General features: G+C 44.1%; 1 protein-coding gene across 3 annotated transcripts in view; it reads left to right on the forward strand.

Annotated features, from left to right (window-relative positions):
• The window catches only part of GSN (gelsolin), a 52,672-nt gene that overhangs the window by 10,918 nt on the left and 26,809 nt on the right, over positions 1–14,945 (forward strand). Inside the window, exon 2 of one of the 3 annotated variants that reach the window (XM_084650247.1) lies at positions 1,603–1,735. The exons of the other annotated variants lie outside the window; for them this stretch is intronic. The gene's annotated coding sequence lies outside the window, so the exon portion shown is untranslated. The remainder of the gene's footprint in view (positions 1–1,602; positions 1,736–14,945) is intronic. 3 annotated transcript variants of the gene reach the window in all.

The following is a 14,945-nucleotide window of genomic DNA, read 5'->3' on the forward strand; positions in this document are numbered from 1 at the left end:
TCTCATTTTCTGTATACATTTCTAATCCTATTTTGAATCTTCCTGAACTCCTGATTCAGTGATGCTTGTGGAACTCAGTGCCACTAGACATCAGCTGGAGTACTGTATCCAGTTTTGGGCACCACACTTTAAGACAGGTGTGAACAAATTGGGGAGATTCCATAGGAGAGAAACAAAATGATACAAAGTTTGGCAAACATGACCTGTGAGGACAGACTGAAAGAACTGGGCATGTTTAGTCTAGAAAAAAGAAGAATGGTGGTGGTGGTGGGGAACATAATCTTCAAATGGGTAAAAGGCTGTTATAAAGAGGACTTTCTAATTATAAGGATAGTTAAACATTGGAACAAGTTACCTAAGGAGTTTGTGGAATCCTCATCACTGGAGGTTTTAAGACAAGGCTAGACAAACACCTGTGAGAGATGGTCTAGGTTAACTTAATTCTGCTTCAGCATGGGGGGCTGGTCTAGATGACCTTTTGAGGTCTCTTCTAGCCCTACATTTCTTTGATTATGTTCTACATAAAATCTCTTTATCATTTGTAAATTTGCTGCTTTTCAATTTAATTGGCTGTCCCCTTTTTCTTGTATTATGAGAAAGGATAAGTAGAAGTACCTGATTTATTTTTTCTGCGCAATTAATTATTTTGTATACTTCTGTCATGTCTCCTCTCATTCTTCTCCTCCACATAAAATTAAAATCCCAGTCTTTTCAAGATCATCATGCATTTATCACTCCAAACAAAAGTATGACCAAACAATTTTAGGAGGCTGAGGGATAGAGAAAGAGAGCTTAAAATGGTTATCAGCTTCTCCATAAAGGGATGAATTTGCATTTGGGTCCTGTGTTAATTGGAAATGATACCAGAGACTAGATTTTAAAAAGAAAACACCTTGAATGGGGATGGCACACAGCACCAAGCCCACGTGATGTTTTAGTATGTCAAGGATTTTCATAAAACTGACATGTTTTTGATGCAGAAGGGTCCACAGGACAATGATCATGTTAAAAGTTAAACACTTAATGCTCAGGACAAGATGTAGCTACTTGGAGAAGTGCAGCAGATAGTTCAAATATATAGTATTAGCAGTCTTGCTGTTTCAAAACAGATTCTGCAACCCGTGTTATGCCCTCTACCCTGACGAAGACCTCAGAGAGGGGGAATCTATATTCGTTAGATCCTAGTTCTGCTTCCACCAAGACCCATCTCAAAGCAGCATCCCCTTGGAACTTACTGGACATGTCCACTAGAATGCTGCCACCTTAAAATGCAGCCGGTGTAACTTCTTTTCCCTCCTGCATGGTCAATAATGGAGAAGTCAGGCTGCTCCTCCGTAATCAGGCAGCATGGCCTGTGGGGTTTGTCTGAGCGAAAAATATCCCTCTTCCCAAAATAGTTCTCTGAGCGGAAAATTGCTTTTAATGCAGCACTGTGAAAAAGAAAATGGAGGGTAAGACAGAAAGGAGGGGAACTGAAATGCAGCATGTTGCCCGTTATACCTACTCTGCTTCGTACACTGATTTGCTGCTCACGTCTCCATTCAAGGCAGAGTCCTAGAAAAGATGGAGGAGAGAAGTTTTTTTTTTTTTTTTTTTTTTCAGGAAAAGGGAAAGTAAAAGCAAAAGGAGTCAGTGGGACAAGCCACTGCACAGACTTCATGCAGAGCAGGACCTGGGATTCCAGAAGACGTCCTCCTGCTTCACCCCCGCTTCCTGAAAGGTCAAGTTGGCAAGCGTATGTTGTTTACACCACATCATGCAATCTCAGATTTTCTTGACTGGCAGAGTATGTTAGTCAGGCTTTTCGTGAGCACAATGCTGGATCGTGCTGTTTACTATAACTGCACTACTATGTTTGTTTGTGCTCCTCCATTTGTACCTGTTCAGCCGGTACCTGTTCCAGCATACATTATTTATTTAGTTTTTCTATTGCACCAGAGCAATGATGAGCTGCCAAAATCTTAACAACCGGTTCCCTCCTCACCCCACGAGGGGGTCGTGACCCACCTCGGCCCACTGGGGACTCCTGCCCCATCCAACCCGCCGCATTCCTTGATGCCCCCCCATCTCTTACCCCATCCAACCCCCCCCCCCCGTCCCCTGACTTCCCCCAGAACCGGGTGAGAGGGTCTTGTGGGCCACCATAGTAGGTGCCCACCCCACCCCTAAGAGCCAGAGGGACCTGCCGGGGGGCGAGGTGGGGAGTCCCAGCCGTGCTTACCTGGGGCAGCTCCCAGGAAGCATCCGGCAGGTCCCTCTGGCTCCTAGGGGCGGGGGAGTGTAGCTAAGGCGGGAAGAGGGGGAGCGGCTGATCGCATCAAAAGTGGCATCTTAGGCACCGACTCCGTGGCACCTTAGGCACCGACCTAGGCTGGAGCACCCACGGGGAAAATTTGGTGTGTGCAGAGCACCCACCAGCAGCTCCCTGCCCCGTGCCCAGCCCCAGCTCACCTCCGCTCCGCCTCCTCCCCTGAACGCGCGGCCCCGCTCTGCTCTCCGCCCGCCACCCCCCGGCTTCCTGCGAATCAGCTGTTCGCGTGGTATGCTGGGGAGGGCTGAGAAGCAGGCGGCGGCTTCGCGCTCAGGCCCAGGGAGGCGGAGGTGAGCTGGGGCAGGAAGTCGTTCCCTTGAGCCCCCCCTCCCCCCCGGGGTTACCTGCTGCGGTGCAGACAGCCCTCCTCGCCCCTCCCCCTCCAGCTCCCCTCTGCTCCGCCTCCCTGGGCCTGAGTGCGAAGCTGCCGCCTGCTTCTCAGCCCTCCCCGGTGTCCCACGCCAACAGCTGATTCCTGGGAAGTCGGAGGGGGGGTGCGGAGAAGCAGAGTGGGACGGCACGTTCGGGGGAGGAGGTGGAGCAGAGGTGAGCTGGCGTGGGGTGGGGAGCTGCCGGTGGGTGCTCTGCACCCTTCAAATTTTCCCGTGGGTGCTCCAGCTCTGGAGCACCCATGGAATCGGCACCTAAGGTGCCACTTTTGGCCGGTTGTTAAATTTAGAAGCCCTTTTAGAACCAGTTGTCCCTCATGCAAACTGGCTCCAGCTCACCACTGCACCAGAGGCTACAGTCAGGACCATTGTGTAAAGTGCTGTACAAACACACACGGAAGACGTGAACCCCGCCCAAAAGAGCTTATTTTATACCTCTTCTACTAGTTCTCATCTGTACCTGTTCCGTTTGCAGAGTACTGTTTTTATACTGGTACCTGCTCTATTCATACAGGATTATTTTTCAGGGTGGGTTCTTAACAGGTGTATTAGTAAATTAACTGATTTCCCAGTGCCCTCTAGCAGCATTGTCAGGCACTCAAAAGCCTAGAGCACCTATCTCAAGGCTACCTAGGCTATAAGCATTTTTGAGAACCGATCTCTAGGATTTAACTGCCTGTTCTTTGACCTGATTCATTCAGATGTTGAAGGTGTGTCTAGTAATGGTATTAAGCAGTAGCAGCCACCTTGGGGGTTATGGGTATTCTGCATCCAGCTAGGGAAGGGAACAGGTTGGCTAGTATCTGTACAAACATTAAAGTCCTAGGGACACACCTTACCTAGGTAAATAACTTATGAGACTAGCACAACGCTAGGCTGAGGGGAAAGGAAAGCTCTAACATTTGGCTGTCTTCCACAGGGACTAATCTGCCTAATTGCAGTTCTATCAGCTTCTCTTAAGGGGATTCGTTGTAGCATATGTCACAAGGTTATGCTAGAATGGCTTTGTGGAGCAATATGGGAACTCAAAACATCACATCAATCCATAGCTAGTCAGTATCACTCCATGGAGTGTGAATAGTAGCTTGCTGTGGTACTGTATGTAATTCTGTCCAGACACAGTTGTTCTCTGCATTTGGAACTACATTGAGATGCATCCAGTTAAGTGTGCGTGCAGGATATTCACAGGAGGAGTCAGTGACCCTGACAGAATTCTGAGAAGCAATGGGGTGAGAAAAGAACTTGCTTCTGTGGACTCTCAAGAAAACTGGTTCCTTCCTACCTAGCTGAAAAGATAGCCACCCCTCCTGCCCCAATCTATAGGACGATCTGGGTTTTTGATCACCCTGCTCCCCCAGGAGACTCCCCATTGATCTCAGGCATGGAGGTTTCTATTCTGTGCACAGCCATTACTGGAGGGAGACTTGCTTGTCTATATTAGGAGCTAGTCGGTGAGTCAGTGGGAAATCATCCGGCAACGTTTAAACATACGGGCTTAGCAAACATTTCCACACACAAAAATGATAGCTACAATTCAAACCAAAATATATAAAATCCAGGATGAAGTGAATCATCCAAAAGAAGTCAGATCTTTCAGATTGGACAGAGCCCCAAATACTAGCTGAAATCAAAATCATTAGGGCTTTGTTCTCTCTCGCTTTCTGATCTGAGTAACACTTTGGTTCCTCAATCCCAAAAGTCTGAAGCATGTTAAAAAACAAACAAGCAAACAAAAAAAGCCTCAAGAGCTATCTGTGTAATCACCATAAAGAGAACTTTACACACCTTGATATGAAGAGGAACTAGATAGTATACTGTTTATGTATTAATGATATTGCCTTATAGTGACTGGCTGACAGAGATTATCAGCTAGCTGGTAAGGGACTGTTTCTTTAGCTCAAGGTGTGATGGACTCTCTTTTTGCAATGAAACAAGGGTTCCAGTCTTGGCTCCTCAAATGTGTATGATGAATGCAGTAGTTGTGTCTAGATTTGTTATATCAGGGGAGAGAATTGATAAAATATACTCTTGTGGTCCTTTGTATTTTCAGAGCGGCATGAAAACATTAACTTTATAAATCACCACAACAGCTCTGTGATGTTTGACTGTCCAAACTGAATGAAATGAAAGATGTAAACAAATAGCATAAAGGCTGAAAAATAAATTAGAATGTTACTTTTTCTTTTAATAACGTTGGCTACTGGTAACAAAAGTTTTTCAAATGTGAACCTGATTATTTAAAAGGATACATTCTAACAAAGTCAAGGTTTTGGTGTAAATAATGTGACAGAGATTAAACAATAGACTTGTCATATATGTCAGTATGTATTAGTAAAAACACACCCAGTTACTGTCACAGGAACTTAAGTGCCCACAGGAAGCATTTAGTTTTTGTCTTTGTATCTCATTGTAGGATTATGATTTTGCCCTGTCAGCCAGCTATAATCTGGGGATATTAAGTGGAAAGATAAAACTGGTTTACATGCAGTGGATTGGAATCCATTAATCCTCTTTCTGAAAGACCAGGCTATTTAATACCATTTCTATACTATAAAAATAATCAGGTCTAAAAATGTTGCCCGTCTGTTTTGCAAGAGTGTTATTACTAATGTAGACAGAAACTCCCCCAAACATGTTAAGGAACACAATGTTCATGAACTTATGTCAGCAAGTTAGTGTCATTTCTTCAAGGGCTAAAACATGTTTTTCCTTTCCACTCAGGGTGAGAAAATCATGTTATACCATGTTTGGAACACAACCCTGGATCTCATTTGTGATTGAGCCGATTTTGTAGGGTAGAGGGGTTTGGAAAAGAGCAGGGTCACCTTTGACTTTTCATTGGTGGAAGATTCTTCAGCTCTTTCTAAAAGCACATCCGACCTCTTTTAAAGTTCTGAGTGTGGTTGTTCAGCAAGGTCCCTGGCTGTGAATTGGGGTAGAACTCAGAATGTGGGCTGAATTGTCACCTCTGATGTTCCTAAAAAGAAAAGGATTCAGAGTAACAGCCGTGTTAGTCTGTATTCGCAAAAAGAAAAGGAGGACTTGTGGCACCTTAGAGACTAACCAATTTATTTGAGCATAAGCTTACAGCTCACTTCATCGGATGCACAATGAAGTGAGCTGTAGCTCACAAAAGCTTATGCTCAAATAAATGTGTTAGTCTCTAAGGTGCCACAAGTCCTCCTTTTCTTTTTGCGAATACAGACTAACACGGCTGCTACTCTGAAATCTGATGTTCCTGCCATTCACCGTTGTCCCAACCATTGTAGTGAGTGGAAAAATGTGCTGACAGATAAGTAGTGTTTGCACTGAGGAGCCAGTGTAACCACATTCCCTTGATGGAGAGGCAGTAATTTAGCCTCTTCTGCCACAAAGGCCTGAAAATGTTTACTTTCAACTTTGTTTCAGGAGCGACGAGCCACCTGTTATAAGGATTAACAAAAGCTAACCTGCAGCATCTGGTTTACAACAAAAGTTGTTTGTATTGCATTTTAATCAGAGGCCACAGCTGAGATCAGGGTCTCCATTGTGCGAGGCGCTGTACAAAAAGAGCAAGAGAAAATCCCTGCTCCAAATTGCTTACCAACAAAACAGAGGGGGGGAAAAAAAAGAGGCACGAAGAACTAAATTGATTCACCTGCCATCAGTGACAAGCCAGGCATAAAACCCAAATAGTATGGGCTGTGCCTCAGACACTGTTCAGTGGACTACACTGCCCCTCTAGTTACACTGACTACACTATACCGCTCTTCCAGAATAACTCCATGTGAAGACAAACCCTGAAAAGCAACTGGGTAAATCCTGGCCCCCACTTTTTAAATGCTGCTTTTGAGGAAGGAAGATCCTGCAGCAAAAGCAGGGATGATGATCCGAAAGGATCACTTGTGCTTGTGTGCCCTTGGGATAGGGGCACAATAGGGACCATGCACTAGTGCTCAGAGCTGGACTTCTACTGGGATACGACAAAGTTACAGCTAAATGTTTTTAATCACAAATAGATCTTCTACAAACGTAAGAATTGCTTATATTTCTCTCTCCCTTGATAGGCCGATAACAGTGGTTTGTTGTCAGAGTTCACAAGTCTGAACAATTTGCATCCGTCAGGTTTGTGTTTTATGCTACAGTTACTGTGAAAAACCCTGTTTTGGGCCTCTGCAGACTGCATGTCATCTCACTCCTTGATAACACCCATTTTTTCATGTTCTGAGTGTTTATAAATCTCCTCACTGTATTTTCCACTGAATGCATCCGATGAAGTGAGCTGTAGCTCACGAAAGCTTATGCTCAAATAAATTGGTTAGTCTCCAAGGTGCCACAAGTACTCCTTTTCTTTCTACTTCTGCTATGGTTTCCAGTTCCTTTTTTTCTTAGGAATCATTTATTACTTGTTCATTGATTTGGTCAGCGAGTTTGTGAATTGAACAAGAATGTCTGTGCTATTGGGGGGCGTACAGCTTTGCCAGCTCTACCATACCAGGAGAGCAAGTAGTCGCCTGAGGCTGCAAAACATTGCTCCTGTTTGTGTTGTGTGACTGGGGGCTGGTGGGATGAACATATGCCAGTTTCCTTCCAGTGGATGCTGTGTAGAACCTTGGCACTTGTGTCATCCTCCTACATCAACATCTCAGGAGCTTTTATTTTTTTGCTATTGTCACCTAATCTTAGAGTGGTTTATGACGTGGCAAGATTGTTGGCTTTTAACATGGAGAACTGTATCTCACTGGGTACATATGTCTTCCTCTAAGACGAGAGCTATTCTCAGCATGTTGGCAATGTGCATATCTAGGTCAGTTGTGCATAATCTGTCTGCAGTGCAAAATCATCCTGAGCTACTAAACCAAAGACATATTCTTGTTTACATACTTACCACAGCGGGGAGCTGCTGCGGGTGGGGTGGGGTGGGAGCAATCATTTCAGGGCCTAGGGGCGGCAAAATCATTAATTCGCCACTGTTCCAGTAAGATGTGTTTACACCTGTAATCAGGGACAAACAATCTTAAATGGATGTGTGTGCACACACACGCACTTTAGGAATGCAGAATAACTGTTCAGCACGAGTGTGGTCTGGGATTTTTGAGTGAACCCACATCCAAAGCTATTTTTCCTTTATTAAACATATTGACAAGCGTGTGCTTCATGTGTAAAGAGGGGGTAGGATTTGATATTCACAACCAAAGCAATCACTGGTTTCAGAGGAGCAGCCATGTTAGTCTGTATTCGCAAAAAGAAAAGGAGGACTTGTGGCACCTTAGAGACTAACCAATTTATTAGAGCATAAGCTTTCGTGAGCTACAGCTCACTTCATCAGATGCATGCTGTGGAAAGTACGGAAGATCTTTTTATACACACAAACCATGAAAAACATGGGTGTTTACCACTACAAAAGGTGGCAATCACTGATCACGTTAGCGATTGATGAGGCACTGGTGCCTGCTTGAAAGCTAGAATTCAGCAAGTGATGTGAAGGAAGGGAAAGAGGGTCTTGAGGCCGATGTACAGGTCTTTGAGATCAAGTCAGGAGATCTGTCCTCTCTTCCTGGTTCTGCCTCACCCTCCCTTTGTGGCCTAGAGCAAGTCTTCTGGGCCAAAAGTGGCCACCGCTTGTCAGAACCTCAGCTTTTGAGATGCATTTTCAGAGGTGCTGAGGAGCCCTGCCATCAACACACATTTTAGTGACACTCCTTCAGTAACACTTCAGGTCCTGTGGGAAATCATCTGCATTCAGATAAAAGGCAGTATTAAAATTTCATGGTCAGGGGCATAGGATCAGCTCACAGGTGATAATGTTTAGGAAGTATCATGGAAGTCTAAAAAATTGCTGAACAGAGAACCTTCCAAGTGGGGAGTCTCTTTGAATTTGGAAGACAGTATGGAAAACAATGGGTCTGATTCTCCATGGACTTGCATGTTGTGTCACCATTTACATCATGCCACAGTAGCTTCATACTCACTTCCTTTGCACATGTGCAAATGACCACACAAGATGCAAAGTTGTGGACAATGAGGACCTCCATCTCTCTCAGCTCTCTTAAAAGAAATGTTACAGGCTCAGTGCAGATAGAGAACACCTGTTTACCTCAAACCTGATCCAGACTTGCGCAAAGATGTTCCTTCCTTCTCTGAAGAAAGAGCCAGCTCTCCTCTGACAGATTGCATAACGCCTCAGCTGCTATCTTTGGGACAGGCAAGAGCACTAAAGCAGGTTGCAGCCTCTTCTTTCTTATCATTGCTCATCTTATACTAAAGAGATTTGACGTTCCCGTTTCTGTGTAATTGCAGCAGGCTGGTCACACCTATTGGCCTGAGGGCCACATACCATGTCATGCCTTTTGTGTATCGCTTAGTGACTCTGTGTGAACTAGAACACCTACTCAGCATTTTAGCACTGATTTGCATTTGAATGCAATTTAGGATTTAGAGTAGCAGCCATGTTAGTCTGTATCCACAAAAAGGAAAAGGAGTACTTGTGGCACCTTGGAGACTAACCAATTTATCTGAGCATAAGCTTTTGTGAGTAATAGTATTTTCCACTGCATGTATCCGATGAAGTGAGCTGTAGCTCACGAAAGCTTATAAATTTGTTAGTCTCTAAGGTGCCACAAGTACTCAATTTAGGATTTGTTTGCTCACAAATAAAAGAAAGCAGTTGGCTTTCTAAGTTCCATAGCAGTGTGTGTACTGTGCATTTAAGAGCATGACTGAACTCCTACTTACTGTGTTCACTAGGGTAGGGCTTTGTGGTTGAGTCAGTAGATTCTCAGCTGGGTGTGACTGTGTCAGATGGATGTGTCTCATCCTATATGTGGTCCTAGAATGTTCACAGAGGATCTAGTTCTTTTCTCCCATGCCAGTTTGACCCTGGGATAACTTCAGTGGAATTGCTCCTAATTTACAACAGTGCAAGTGGGAAGAGAATCAGGCTCTTAAATTGAGATTTTAAACGTTAGCACTTTCTCCTGAAACCTTGTGTTTAATGGGTGGGTCTCTCTTAAGTGACTAAAAGCCAGCAGCAAAAACCTTGTAGTTGCTGGAAATATCAGAATAGAGCTGGAATTATTAATCATGAGGCAAAGAACATTTGTATCCTGTCTTCTGGCAGTGGCCCGTGCCAGGTGCCCCAGAGGGAATGAACAGAACAGGTAATCAAAAAGTGATCCATCCCCTGTCGCCCATTCCCAGCTTCTGGCAAACAGAGGCTAAGGACCCCATCCCTGCCCATCCTACCTAATAGCCATTGATGGACCTATCCTCCATGAATCTATCTAGTTCTTTTTTGAACCCTGTTATGGTCTTGGCCTTCACAACATCCTCTGGCAAGGAGTTCCACAGGTTGACTGTGCCCAGAATATGCATATAATAATTTGGCCTGTTTCACCTGGCTATTCTCATTTGTTAAAAGGTTTCCATGGGAATGTTAATCTCTGAATGCAAAAACCAACTTTGCCCATGACAAAGATATTGCTGTGCTTTGGGGGAGGGAAATTTAAACCTGTTCTCTACAGGATTTAGTTTTAAAGTTGAGGGGAGAGCTGTTAAAAGGACACCGACTACTTGAACGTTGTGAGCTTCTAAGAAAGCTGCCTTTAATCAGTGTCCTGAATTTCGTTTTAAATGTACCTCTGTACTGTTCATTTTATATATATCGCTAGGGTGTTGGTTTTCATTGGTATGAATTTTTTCAAATGTGAAAAAAAAATACAACAAAAGTTTTGGACTGTGCGTGCTAAGGAGAAAAAGTAGTATTGTACATACCACCCTTCTGGCTGGGAGCATAAGCAGCCGCCAATACTAGGAAGGCCATTGATTATCATACACATTGTAAGGAGAGTGGTCACTTTAGATAAGCTATTACCAGCAGGAGAGTGGGTTTGTGTGTGTGTGTGGGGTGTGTGTGTGTGTGTGTGTGTGAGAAAACCTGGATTTGTGCTGGAAATGGCCCAACTTGATTATCATTTGTAAGGAGAGTGATCACTTTAGATAAGCTATTAGCAGCAGGAGAGTGCGGTGGGAGGAGGTATTTTTTCATGCTTCTACACTTTCCACAGATGCTTTCCACTTTACAAAGATCTTCTACACTTTCCACAGTATGCATCCGATGAAGTGAGTTGTAGCTCACGAAAGCTTATGCTCAAATAAATTGGTTAGTCTCCAAGGTGCCACAAGTGCTCCTTTTCTTTTTGCCATTGGCAGTGCTGTTCCTCAGATGGTGAGAGACAAAACGAAAATAGATTATGGAGTCACCGTGATTGTCCTAATGATGCTTTTGTTACAAGCTTCTCAGCGTGGGGATGGTGTTTAGTTGCGTGTGTATGAATTTAATGCTGCCTGGAGACCAAAGACTGATCTAATCAACTGTTTCAGATATTTTTCAATGCTTGTCACCTTGGTGATAAAGCTGAAATAGATCTTGTGGCCTTTTCAGTGGCTGACTTAAGACTTAGTCACTCAAGCTATATGCAAATTTGGCAAAGAGCTGAAAAAAAAATAAAGACAAATATTTCTGACTGTTCCTAGGGTGCAGTGTCATCAGCTGTTAATATTGTACTGAAATGCTGTCTCCCACTATACGGTCTTGTGGCATGTCAGAGCGTTTCTTTAAAGCTGCAGGGACTCTTTGCTGATCCCACAAATTCCCACAGTTTGTGCAAATTCATCAAGGCTTTTCACCAGTCACAGATGTAGAACGGCTATGAAGAAAAGTGAGAATTTTTAGCATCTCTGTATCTAGATCTTGAACCTACCTAGAGACTGGATTATGGAAAATAACCCAGGCTAGATGCCTGTCCAAATGCTTGCCAAAGAGTTTCCTTTTATGCCTTCCAAACCAGCTGGTCAATTGCAGCTGGAAGTACTGAGATAGGCTGCTTGTGCTTTTTGTTCTTGATGCCTTTTATCTAAATAACTATTTATAGCCATGCAAAGCAGCATTAGTGGGTAGACAGTAAGTCTGTGAAGCCAGCCAGGGGTTATTCCCAATAATGGTGCCACACAACACTGCCCTCCTGTCTTTCTAGAGGAATGATACTCTTGAAAAGCATGTATGTAAACCTGTAAGCTGAGTAGAAACCAATGTGCAAAGTATGGACTTTTCAAGTTACAAGGCAAAATCGGAATGCAGCAGGGGAATTACTACAAGCAAGGGTTACTAGTAAGAAGTTAGGCAATGTAAAATAATGTAGGACCCGACTGTCTGTGGAACAGTAGGCTCCATAGGCAGTTTATTAAAAGAAAACACATTGCTGGTCATAAGTAATTATACGTGTGACGCTGATGGCTTTTCAAGAGCTTTTCTGGTCCCTTTGGATAAAATGGATCAGCCACATTGTAAAAGCATTTACTAAGCCAAAAGGCAAAAATATGTTAAACTTCCAGAATATTAGTGAAGCCATTCATGCAAATGTGTAATTAAGGCTTTTTTTCCAATGGGTGGAACATGTATAGGACAGACAAGAACATTACATCTCCTGTGTAACTAGTTTGAAAAAAAAATCCCTCTTTTAAGGAAACATTATTCTATGAGCATTTGTCAGGCAGGACTTTCAGACAAGTATGTTTGTTGGTGCAAGTCACCTTTTTATTCTTGAACCCAGTGTTATTACTGGTTTTGGAGTAGCAGCCATGTTAGTCTGTATTCGCAAAAAGAAAAGGAGGACTTGTGGCACCTTAGAGACTAACCAATTTATTTGAGCATAAGCTTTCATGTAATAATTCGCAGTGCCAGTTACCATTATTATTTTAACCAGGTAGTTAATTGTATTCTTCACAATGCAAAGTGCGAAGTGATGAAAGAAAAATGTAATGCATGATTAACTCATGGTGAGAGCTCTGTAAAATGTTCCAGCCAAGCTCAAGTTATCATGGTTTCAGCTTTCATTACAAACTCAGACCAGGTTCCTCAAAAGGTTTCTAGCACACCTAGTATCAACTTATGGGCTTGGGTTAACACCATGCTGATCTCACTGGTTCCTTGTTTCAGTGCAAAGAAAGGAGGAAGGCAGTGGGTTTGGCTGAATTTTGAGTTGGTTTTAGGGTTTGTTCCAACATGCAACTTGGGGTAAAGTTTTCTGAACTGAAAAGCCTTATTTTAGTACAGATCTACTTGTCCTGGCCACAGATGTGCTGCATGCTGGGAAGTCCCCACTTCTGGTGGAAAAGGGTTAATAGACTCAGAGCCCATACCAGATGGATTCAGGATATGTGGCAGAGAGAATGCAGTGACTCAAAAAGAAAAGGAGTACTTGTGGCACCTTAGAGACTAACCAATTTATTTGAGCGTGAGCTACAGCTCACTTCATCGGATGCATACCGTGGAAACTGCAGCAGACTTTATATATACACAGAGAATATGAAACAATACCTCCTCCCACCCCACTGTCCTGCTGGTAATAGCTTATCTAAAGTGATCATCAGGTTGGGCCATTTCCAGCACAAATCCAGGTTTTCTCACCCTCCACCCCCCCACACAAATTCACTCTCCTGCTGGTGATAGCCCATCCAAAGTGACAACTCTTTACACAATGTGCATGATAATCAAGTTGGGCCATTTCCTGCACAAATCCAGGTTTTCTCACATACCCCCCACCCCCATACACACACAAACTCACTCTCCTGCTGGTAATAGCTCATCCAAACTGACCACTCTCCAAGTTTAAATCCAAGTTAAACCAGAACATGGGGGGGGGGGGGAAGGGTAGGAAAAAACAAGAGGAAATAGGCTACCTTGCATAATGACTTAGCCACTCCCAGTCTCTATTTAAGCCTAAATTAATAGTATCCAATTTGCAAATGAATTCCAATTCAGCAGTTTCTCCCTGGAGTCTGGACTGTTTCTCATTTACCATTCAGAGTGGGTCTCTGAGACTTTCCAATGCACTGACATGGGAATTGTCACAATGCCCCAAGGGGGGTGAAGAGGAGGTGGGCCCAGGACTCTGCATCCCCTGCACACAAACTGCATGGAGGGGTTTGTGTTGCACTCCAGAAAGGAATATGTGCACCCCTCAGCTCCCTGAGACAGAAGAGTCCCTAAGGCTTCCCTTGATGCGTACATCTCTGCACTGCTCCCAACACAGGGCTGTGCAAACGTAGCCCTGCGAATCTGCTGGTGCTGTAATACGGGGGAGAGAGCGTGAGAACTGGCTGACTGCAAAGGCAGGCATGGGCCTTCAGGGTGCAATGTGAAGTTACTGCAGCATGAGTGTTGGTTGTACACCTACTGGACTAAGGCTGGCTATTCACTAGTGTAGGGGTTAAATCTCTAGTCTGCCGCCTGCCTCGCCTCCCCTCCCCTCCCCCGCTTGTGCAAAGCCCAGCCTTGACAGTCTGCCCTGGGGAGGGTCCTCCTCTGTTAGAAGCAATCAGGTATCTCCTGAAGCTTGGGGTAAAGAGAAGCCAGAGACCCAAATTAAGTGTGGAGAGAGCACAAGGGATGAGGGAGGGAAGAGTGCAGGCGTGACAGTGTGTAACTCACTTCTGTGATGGCTGAACATTCCCTGCCATTCAGCTTTCTTCCAGCAGTGAGTGAGGCCTCCTTTATCATCTCTATGTAGCCAGCCGTGATTTCTTGTGGTCCCACTTTGGCTAGGGGAATTCAGTCTGCATTCGTCTACATTAGGGCCAGACAGTGGCCTTGTTTGCATTGCTTATAGCACAGCTTTGTTTAACAAAACCAAACCCTCAGCTTCCTCCTCATTGTAAATGGAATTCCCTGCACTGCAGAAGATAAGGGCTTCTGGGCACAGTGTGCTGGTTTCTTTGGGATGTTAAAGGAGAAGCTGGCTGCTTAGCTAAGAGTTAATTTCTCTTTTTAAAATGCAAAGCAATCAGCTTAACAACTAGATTGCAGCCTTCCCTCTGCCTGCAGGGCAGACAGTTCATGAGTCCCAGGTTTGAAAGAGAGGGCACTCCAGTTAAAGAAGCAAGCACCATAAAGCAAAAAGAACAGCATATTGTAGCCGATCTTGTGCAGACTGGTGCAGACCAACAAAGCCAGCTAAAAAGAGGTTTTAAATTTACCTACTTCCAAGTTCTTCACTGCAGTTGTGTAGATGCCAAAATTTCTGATATCAACCTATTACTTAGCTTCATAGAAGGGAAGTAATTTATAGCTCTTACTCCTTGCTAATGAGACACAGCAATAAAGCTCAGATGGAAATAAATTAAGTGGCTGGTTAGTCCAGTTACTTTTCAGGTTTACACAAAGCCTGCTAGGACCAGTACAGAGTAGTGTTTTCAAGGTCTAGAAA

The sequence above is a fragment of the Lepidochelys olivacea genome, assembly GCF_965140295.1.
Source record: "Lepidochelys olivacea isolate rLepOli2 genome assembly, chromosome: 16".
NCBI lineage: Eukaryota > Metazoa > Chordata > Testudines > Cheloniidae > Lepidochelys > Lepidochelys olivacea.